The following is an 11347-nucleotide window of genomic DNA, read 5'->3' as shown; positions in this document are numbered from 1 at the left end:
AAGATTAATTCTAAAGGTCTAAAGACTTACGGCAATTTTGCATTGGTACTGGAACCCATGGCAGTGCCTGGCTCCTCATGGTTTTTTAAAACTTTAAACTTAGGAATAACTAAGATATAAAAGGTATGCCAGCAAACATAACCTGGCCAACATTAATGTACATTCCATATTCACTGGCCATGCAAGCTTGATTTTGAATGTTGGGTTTTAAACAACAGAGAATCCTTTCTCAACATCTTGGAAGTAAATTTAAATTACTGTACCTTTTTGTCTATTATTTTTTTTAATCAATATGCCCTATAACGTTTAATTTAGGCAACAATCTCCTGCTTCTTATTACCTCTCAAATGTATTGTTGTTTACTAAATTGGCTACGTGATATGGGCTGTTCTCTTGTTTTTGAATTTCAGAATTATAGCACATAAACTTAATATTTCTGTGTGTGTATTTTTAACTCAGTTCTGAGATGTCAGGAAATTTAATTTTCTAGCAAACCTTCTTTGAATCACAGAGAATATTGAATACCTAGTCATCGTGGTTAACCATTACTGCACATTCAATTAGTTGAGTGATACATTTCTGTATAAAATAGTTGTGGTTTTTTGTGTTTTTCAGCTTTTTTTTTATAATTCCCCCATCAGTTGAGTATACCATATAAATATTTTTTTTTGAATATCTTTTGTTTTTATGACTTCAGAACAAGTAAGGGAGGCTTCTATCTGCAAACTTTCCCATTTAAAAAAAAACTAATAATAAAGCTTTATCGCACTTTATCACAGAATTTTTCAAGAAAAAAAAGACAAGAAAAAAACATTTATACCTTTAATTAGAAAGGGTGTGATAAACTTTTCAATTAATATATTAATATTAAAAATAATTAAATAGCTCTAGAGTCCAATTAAAACATCCATTTTTATTAGGTATGTGTTTTGGTAGGTAATGTAGGATACTCCGGCTTACCAAACCATCTAACTACATCAGTAGTAATCCCTTCAATGAGAGCACATCACCTTTTTATTGCTTTACAGCATATACTTTTTTAGCATTTTTTAAGCATGCTATAGTGTTTTTGCACACAGTCCAGTTTTCATTGGAAAATGTAAATTATCAACAGACATACATGCACAACTGTGCATCTCATGGAGAAATTTGAAAACTTTTGTAAACAAGGCACAAAGTCAAGCAACCCTATTTTCTACAAGCAGAAGTTTACATTTCAGTAAATCAAGGCGGATATCTACTCAGTGCAGAGTTAAGATTCTGTAGCAGGATTGATATAGTGATAACCTTGCGCTGTACTGGTAACATTTCCTGCAACTTCATCTGCTCGATCTGGGTGTATCTCACCCCTCTCATGAACAACCCAAACCAAGAACTTTATTAAAGGCTGATTGTTATCACTTACCATTTTTCTTGACATAGGTAGATCGGAGGCTTGCCCTTGCCTCCCCCCCACTTCCTCCCATTAACTGCATGCTCCCTCTTGAATAAACACAACAGACCCAATTATGGATTAAATGGCCTTCACAGTCGCTTTATTATCTAATCTTTAACCTAGTAACTAAAATATCACGTTACCATAAATACTAAGACAGATTTTCCTTCACTGCCTGTCCTTTGGACCCAACGGAAAGAGTGGAAATACTATTCCTTAAGGTAAGTCCCCCGGTTAGGTGGTTGTTGCTGGAGGAAGAGTCCCCATTGAAAGATTTCCATTCTATTACTGTTCTAATGAAAACTTAAAGTAATTATTTTTCTCTATTTTTACGTCAGATGTCACCAAAGCAAACCAGAAAAGATTTGATGCATTCATGTAAAGGACAGGCACAGAAGGGGCTTTCTTCTGTAAAAAATGTCAAATTCACACATGCGCAGTAAGATTGGGACTTTTTTTTCACATTTTACAGAAGTGCGTCACCCAATCTCGCACATGTGCAGTGAAAGATTGGGTGACATAAAAGAAAGGAACCAGGAAGAAGATGGAAGAAGATGGCAGAGCTCAGTGTCCAGCTCGGTCCTGGGTGAAGGCAAAAGATGGTAAGGAGTGGGACCGACTTGACTATGATTGCGAAGAGATTGATGGCTTCCACCTGTAAAGGTAAGTGTGCTTTTCTTTTGTGGTAATTGTGCTTTGATTTGAACGGAGGAAGAGTACATACCTAAATATGACTTGCTTTCAGCCTTTAGCAATACCTTTTACAGTAGATTTCAAACTGTGAGTAGGAGAAGTAGCATAAGGGGCCATTTAGCTGTGGTGCAGTGCTCAGGTGAAAAAGGAACATTCTCACAGGAGATGACATAATTTTATTACCCATTAAAAAGCTGAGGGAGGAACAAGACTCGTAAGTGCTATTCAGCAAGACACATAAATGTTTGGAAGTGATAGGGAAGAAATACAAATTTTACAGCAAGTACATTATACCAGCTTCTGTATATGTACGGGTACTCCCCAGGTTACATACGAGATAGGGACCCTTAAGATGAATTTGTATGTATGTCAGAACAGGGACATTATTTTCATAAATGCAATTAGAACATATATTTGTTTCAACATATTATTAGGCAGCATGGTGTAATTTACTGTATACATACTCACTGTGGGTTATTCATAAACAAAGCAAAAAAAAAAAAAATTCAATGGAGCCTAGACATTCATTAAGTTCTGGAGCAAGCTGTGCTTTGAATTGCAAAAAGAAACAACTGCAGAGTTTGTCTTGGTCATTAAAGAGTTACAACAAAAGACTTCTGCAAGTCATGTACACCGCTCCCCTCTCCCCATTAAGCCTCCAATCTGCACACAAGCGAGCAGATATGCCATGTTCATGTCTAGGAGTCGTCCATATGAATGTCCTTAACTTGGGGAATACCTGTATTTCATTTGTATATTTATCTATAAACAATCATATATAATTCATTTCTATCTAATTTTGCAGGCACTTCCTGAGGATTGCTGTTGACCTTTTCTCCCCTCCAGATCTCACAAGCCTGTTAGAAAAACAGACAAATTCAGACAAAATAGCTATAAAGCTTTTTATGTAATCACTTTATCACAAATGAATACATAGTGGTGATTTAATAATTATGTAACACAACTTGATGGACAGTAATCGGACTGAGGGATGATGACTCATGAAAAAAGGAGAATGGAAAACAATGAAAACAAAATAGTGTCTGTTCATAGGGACATTAAAAATAATTTCCTGTTAAAGGTTTCTATTAACGTCAGCACATACATGTTTACATTGTTTTTTGCTTCCAACAACCAGCCATTTACAAATCTGAGCAAGTGTGATCTCCAAAAGTTAAATATAGTGGTCCACAGTGGTCCACCCCCAACACCTTAACTATGAGCAGATGAGCAGAAACAAACTGCCCTAGATAAGAGGAGATAATAAGATAATAAGATAATAAGAGGAGGAGAGAATAAGAACAGGTATGTATGAACATGACTGATTGCTTAGGATAATCCACTCTTTCCATGTGTTCACCACAAAAGGAATAAGAAGCAAATAAAACCTGGTAGTGGCTCTAACCCTTCTCTACTCTATCCAAAAATGGAAAATGTCTGTTGGATTTCTTCTTTCAGGCAAAACTCTCCCTATTATAGATGGAAATACTAAGTACTTCGAAATTCCTTCACTGCAGAAGATCAAAAAACCTGGGGTGGCCTGCAGAACACAGTTCTCTGGTTTATCAATGTCAATGCTGAGGAATACCCCCAACATATCCCACAAAGCAATGCCGGATAGTAGACTCCTAAGGCCCTGAATTACATTTTAAAATCAACCTAGGGCTTCTTTGGCACTGATTGTTATTATTTTTTTTAATGTTACATTTTTATAGATGGGAGGTGTTGGTTTGGAGCTTTTGCATTTCACCACTCTACTCTGTTTTGAAAAAAAGTAATGCCACATTCAATATTTTGAGCATGGGTTGCCTGAAAAATCAGCCCAGGGGGCAGGTCAGTGACGGTCTGGGTTCAATGGAAATGTACTGAAAAACAGCTGGTCATTATTCATGCGTAAAACTAGCATTGTCAAGTGGTAGAAAGGTAAAACTACAGGAAGCAGATCTGGATTGAAGGTTTATTTTTACTCTTGCTTAGTTATTATATTTTACCCAGTTTGAGTTTCAGAAACTTGTCAGGCATCCATGATGAAACGACCAACAGGCAGTATCAAACCTTATGCAGAACTGAGGGAGACAAGTCAGGGGTGGATAGATAGATTTGTGTGTCATCTTCATACTGATGGTACAGTACTGATTTCTGCTCCCCTTGTCCTGTTAACCCCCCTCCTACACTTTGGCACAACAGTCACACTACAAAAGACTGCTTGGGCAGCAGAGCGCAAACGTAGGAAATCTGGCTTCAGTGCTTACTTTCTTGACTACAAAGCCAGGCTTCAAAACTTTAACACTGAACTCACTTTTGTCAAGCAAAATTACTTCTCTACTGGTATATATTCTCAAGCACCCATCACCCGTAACCTCTTTTCAACAATTGACTCTCTATTAAACCCTACACCTTCTTCACCTACAATTACTTTGTACTTTAAAGATAAAAAAATCAAAAGCAGATGTGATGTCTCTACTTTCTATACCACTTCAACCACATCCACTCTTTCCACCTGTAAATCATCACTAACCTACCTAAACCACGTTATCCTCTTCTCTTATCATTTATGGTCAAACCTGTTCATTTGACGCAATCTCCTCCAATCTACTCTGTGCCCACTCCTTAACCCTGGCTCCTGAAATATTCAACTTCTCTCTTTCTACTGGTATCTACCCCTCAGCCTTCAAACATGCCATTTTTCTCCCTATTCTGAAGAAACCCTCACTAGACCCCTCCCTATCTTCTAGCTAATGTCCTATCTCCCTCCTCCCAAAACTTTACCAAACTTCTTGAGCCCCTTGTCTATAAAAGATTCACTGATACCCGAACACCAACTCTCTTCTTGACTGGCTCCAGCTTGGCTTTCAGCCTGCCCATCCCACTGAAACAGCCCTTAATAGGGTGACCAATGATCTCATCAGAGTCCTCTGAAACTTTTGATAGTTTATCTTGTACTTTATCTAGAACTCCACGCCAGATTCTGAATTTTATTGATATCAGTGACACTGCCCTCTTGGTTTGCTTCTTATGTGTCTCAACACTTCTTTCATGTTTTTTTTCAATAGTAATTACTCCTCTCCCACATTGTTCCCCAAGGGTCAGTCCTTGGTCCTCTCTACACCTCCTCACCTGAAACTCAACGTGGATAAAACAGAACTCATCATCTTCCACTCCTCACTTTCAAAATCTCCTCCTGACATATTTCTAGTAAATACATGAATAACAACTCCCCTCATGCATGCTGTCTTGACGTCACCTTTGAGTCTTATCTCCCCCCCTACATTGGGAACATTTTACGGTCCTGCCACCTGTGCAACATCTCCAAAATACACTCTTACCTATTACTAGAGGCTACCAAAATCCTTGCATATGCTCCTATCATCTCTTGTCTGGACTACTGTAACATCCTCTCCTCTGGTATTCTACTAACTCGACTCCTCTACAATCTACAATGAATTCCGCAGCCAGACTCATCCATCCTTCCCACCACACCTCTTCTGTTGCCTCTCTTTGCTTTTCTCTACATTGGCTTCCATTTCACCTCAGAATCAAATTCAAGCTCATGTGCTTTGCCTTCAAATCCCTCCACAGTTTTGTACCACCTAACTTTCTGACCTAATAGAAAAATGCACCCCTAGCTGCTCTATTTGCTCCTCCTTTTCCCCAGCTAATAACTTCTTTACTTATAACCCCATCACATGCTCAATTCTAGGACTTCTCTAGAGCTGCCCCCACTCTCTGGAATGGACTTCCTCATTATATTAGATTTGCTCTAATGTCTGCACTTCAAAAGAGCTCCTAAAACCCATCTTTTTGAAATCGCCTAATCTCCTATTATGTACTACGTTCCTCTACCCCTTAGAACGCAAGCTCTGTTGGGCAGGGTCCTCCTTTCCTCATGTGTCATTGTTTGTATCTGTCATTTGCAACCCCTGTTTAATATACTGGGCTGGGTAATATGTTATTCATTTTTGTAACTAGAGTTCTTTAGGGTTCCAGATTGCAGTTGGAAAGATTACCTTTAGTATACCAATAAAGGTGGGTAAACAGGCAGACAAAGATACCTGCAGTACATGTACTACACAATGCCATGCATAATAATAATGTCAGTGTTGTTAAGGCCATATTAGGAAGTTATCAAACTTCACTACTTTTGGGTGGGTCACACACTTGTATTGTTGCTGTGCAGCTTTGGCTTTAAAGACTCAACTTTTAGTGACACTGAAAAGAGCTGATCAGCAGAAGTGTGGAGGAGGTAAACTGATCTGTCATAATATGCCAGCTAATGTGAAGGGAAATTTTACCACATATATAAAAGCTGAAAAACCAAATCTAGCTTTACAAATTATCATTTAGACAATCAGTCTAACACTTTTATGAACAGCATAAGCATGAGCATGAAGTCAAATCTAATGTCAGCCGAGGTATAAGTTGGGTCTAAAAAAAAAACCTGAAGAAATAAATAACAGACTATGGGCCAGATTTAATAAACCTGGAGAAGGTAGACTATTAAGGAAGAGTTTGGGTGATCCAGCAACCCTGGAATGGATCTTGTCAAGGATTAAAAACATTTCCAATAGCAGTGTTTTTATGAGATCCAATACAGCTTTGCTAATTCCAGATCCAGCATCCCCGACTCTTCTGCTGCTGCTGTGAGTCCACAGGTCCAGTGTCCCTGACTCTGTCGCTACTGCTGCTGATTATCCACAGATCCAGCACCCCGCCTTTGCTGCTCATCCACAAGAACAGCTGAATCTCCACAGGTCCAACTTTGCTGCTGCTGAACGTCCACAGGTCCAGGCCCACCAACTCTGCTGCAACTGTGAGTCCACAGGTCCAGCATCCCCAGACTCTGCTGCTGTTGCTGAGTATCCAGAGGCCCAGTGCCCCGGACAATGCTTTTGCGGAATGTGCACAGGTCCAGCTCCTCTGACTCTGCTGATGATGCTGAGTGTCCAAAGGGCTATGCCCCGACTATGCTGTTGCTACTGAGCATGCAGCAACTTGTGAGTAGATTTCTTAAAATGTTTTGCTATTATTTGACAAATGTTTTTAATCCTGGGCCAGATCTATAGCAGGTTTGTTGGATCACCCAGGTTCTCCCATGATATAGTGTGTCTTCTTTAGTCTTGTAGAGCTTTGATAAATCAGGCCTTCTGTCTTTTCTGCAGTTAAAAACTTACCTGCCTGTTTGCAATTATCTGTAGAATGTACTCCATGCTGCATATTCACAGCTCAATGTACAAACCTGGCATACCTGGCTTTCAGGAATGAATGAACTTCTGCACATGCACAGGGCTTTATGTCATTCTGGATTTGGCCAAGATGGCCAAAGATCCAGAACTTGGAAAAGGACCAGTCAGGTATTTTTTTTTTGCAATAAAGACTGACTTGCATAGAATAAGGAACCTGTCGGCTCTTAATTTATATATTATTAGGTTTCTAGTTTTTAATCCACTTACCCAATGTGTGAGACAGTAAATTGTAAAGCTAAATTTTTTAAAGGCAGAGAAAGATAAACAGAATTAACAATGTGTTATAAAGAATTCTACACACCATACCATATATATACACAATTTTCAAAAGTAAATGTATATCTATTAGGGGGCCTTGAAAAAAAAGTTGTAGGTTAGATGTAAGAAAGTAACTCTAATGAGTAGGGAGGGAGATTAGATGTAAAATTGTACAATTTGGAGAGACTGTCCCTCTTGTAGGTACAACATGCTTTCTCACACTAGTGGCCTTCTTTTTGAGTAGCTATATATACCTCTATACCTTCAACATTATTGTTTTTTTGTGTGTAAAAGAGGACTAGAAACTAGCGTTGTCAACAGACAAAATAGGCCCCACATTTCATATTTATTTAGGAGAAAAATTACTGTAATCGTAAAAGTAGATTTAGTTTCTAGCATCAAGCATCCTCAGAAATATCCCCCATCCCCTTTATACTAACCTATCTACCAAATTCAGGTCTTTTAACAGGATGGGGGGAAGCTGATCATACCAGTCTCCCAGAGCAATTACCATAAACCCTGCCCTGTGGAGTTCACTGAGTATGTTTATATAAATGTATGCAGGTGATGGATTTTATGACACTTGTTTACTTTCTAACCAACCATCCTGGTTTTGGAACACTGACTCATGACCTTTCGGATCAAATTGGGACACATGTGGTTACAGTACATAAAATTGCCATGATGCAATGCTAACAACCTCTCTGAGATCTAGAGAATGATAAACCTTTCACAGCACTTTTTTCACGGGGTTAGATAATAATCACCAATCTGATAAAGAGAAAAACTTTGATTTGTGCAATGGACAAGTTTATGTCATGTAAGGAAGTTCAATTCCCATGGTCACCGGGCTGTACTTATCAATGATAAGTACAGCCCGGGGAGCGTGGGAACTTGCGGTCACAGCTGAGTACACGGGTGCTTCCAATCAGCTGTGACTGCAGGCGAACTCACAAGGTTGTTCTCGTTTACATGTTCTGTACGCGAGAAAAGCCCGATTCACCTAGTCCATACCTTACACATAAAGACACAACTTACACACCTTACACAACTTACCTCACCCACAATACATACATTGGACAGCTTACCTTACACATAATACACATATTACTTTACACACAGTGGGAACGTTTCATGTTACCCCCTTTCTGCTGCTCTGTTCCTCCTCCAAACTACTCCATCTACCGATGACAAAAGGCAGGATGACATCCTGTATACATCACACCCCCCACATATGTCACACTCCCAACATACATAACACATCCTACATACATCATACACATCCATATATATATACATCACCCCCCCACACACAGACACATCCATAACAGCCCCCCCCCACTACATACATTACACACCCCATATATAATACAGATTCTTTATACATGACACTACCTCACATAAATAACACATCCTAAATACTTTTCATCTCCCTAAATATATAACACATTTTATATACATTATACCCCCCCCCCCCCACACACACACACACATATTACACCTTTGTTATTATTTTCCTTTTCACGTCCCATCAATGGGGAAAATCATAATGCCTATGGACCCCTAAAGACTAAATGACTAGTCTTAGCTGTTGTCATCTTGTTGCTTTTATTTTCCTGTGGCCTCCTTTGTGTGTAGTGCAAATTCATGTTTTTACAAAACAAATCACATTCTTTGGATCTATGCCAAATTAAAACTCCCACACAATAAATCAAACCAATTTTTGATAGAGTATTGATCAGTTACTAAGGGACACTTCGGACACAATGTACATTCCCTTCAGGTACAACAGAGTGTATCCACCCATCTCTAGTACCATTTCAAGTACAATCACTGATATCAATTTACACCAAGGGGTATATTTATTGGGTGTTAGTGCCCTTATTTAACCTTGGAGGGCACCAATATTATTCCCCAGCCATTCTTTACAAAAGGGTCTCTACGCTGGCTAAAATGAGGGAGTACTGAGTGGTGAGTGTTTTAATTGGCATACAATAAAGCTTACTGAAATGCCTAGTTTATATGGTTAGTGTGGCCTTTTTTTGTTAGGAAAGTAAAGTTAGAGAAGGATATTAAGAGAGTTGTAGTGGACTGGCACCAACAGCTGGTTAAAGAAACCACAATGAAGCTAGCACATTTCTTTATTTATTTTCGTTATTGCTTTAGACAGTATAGAGTTATGTATTTAGGTGTTTTTTCGGATGTTGGGGACTATATAAGGTCAGGTAAGGCAGTGACAGAAGAACTAATACAATGCCAAGGAATGTCCTGGACACACACTCAACTGCCTCTTGGAATAAGAATAGAAATGTTCTACCTTTTAGCTACCTCTATATAGACCTACTCAACCTTGAGCTTTTATTGGGCCAGTGTAAATGTATCACTTAAAATTAGATTCTGTACAGAAGTCTGTACACATTGCTCCCATATAGCTGCCTTAAGTGGTTAACAATACACTACATGCAGACTATTTATATAAGATGGAAACATCCTCTATTTGTTTTTTTACCAGTCAATTTTTCATTAGTGTACATTTCACAAATGGTCCCTTTTTATCATTTATATTATATTGGCATTTGACTTAGCCAAATCAAATTTACATTAATAATGACAGGGACAATTTATTGTATTATTTATCCAAAACCTCCCTGTAATATATGATATTGGTAATTCAATTAGCCAAAAATTTAAAATATGCAGTCTAGGTCCTTTAATAATGCTTTTCACTTGACAACAAGCAGTAGTATATTATACCTATATACTTTTCTGTTAGCCTTCTAATTTCTCAGTCCAAGAAACATTAACTCTATAATTTCACAGCATTTCTTTCTGCACTCAATACAGATCAATGAACTGTATGTAGATTTGGTTTAGGATAAACTGATTTGCTTGATGTGGCTTGCATCAAACAAGTTTGCACTATTTTCATTTCCTTGTTTACCAGTGTACTATATTGCCTTACATGACCACCATCCTTCCCCTTTCCTTTCCAGGTAAAATCAGTAAAAACCTAATATGAAAGCATCATGCTAATCACCATTTTAGGTATGCAATTTTTGTTAACTGCTCCCTATCAGTGCTCCTGAGTACCACTATTGGGCACAGTGAATCTAGGCTGTACTCACTCAGTTACATAATGTATTTTTTTTAATAACTGTAAAAGATACTTATGAAATTCTTTAGAATTCAGGTGACCTGCAGTTGGCCTTCTTCAGGCCTGCATTTGCACTGTTAAAAACATTCTCATAAAATGAATGCAAAGAAAAGCAAATGCCCAATGACACTGGTCCTAGATTTAGAGCCACCAATTTCTATTTGTACATTGGTTGTCTTGAGTTTGTCGGCATCAAATTATATTTTGATGCCAACATTCTGATGAAATTCAGATATATTCAGAATATAATTATACTGGCATACTGTATTCCTTTTTAAAGTGAAGAGTATATTTGATCAGAAGATTGTAATTGTGAAACCAAATGAGATTTAAACATAAGTGGCAGGTGTTATCCACTTATAAATAGGGTCAAACCACCAAAAACTGAATATACTGTAGGATGTTGTAGGCTGGTTTAACCACTTAGCCGGTATGCCCGTACGAAGGTCGGGCAAAAAAAAATGGCTAGGATGGTTAACCCCGTAATTTTGTCACATCCTTACCTCCATGGTCCCGCTGTGCACATCCAGCGGGACCATGGAGGTAAGGATTCCAGCGTCGTCC

The sequence above is a fragment of the Pyxicephalus adspersus genome, chromosome 11 (genome assembly GCF_032062135.1).
Source record: "Pyxicephalus adspersus chromosome 11, UCB_Pads_2.0, whole genome shotgun sequence".
Classification (NCBI taxonomy): domain Eukaryota; kingdom Metazoa; phylum Chordata; class Amphibia; order Anura; family Pyxicephalidae; genus Pyxicephalus; species Pyxicephalus adspersus.
This window is presented reverse-complemented; position numbering follows the sequence as displayed.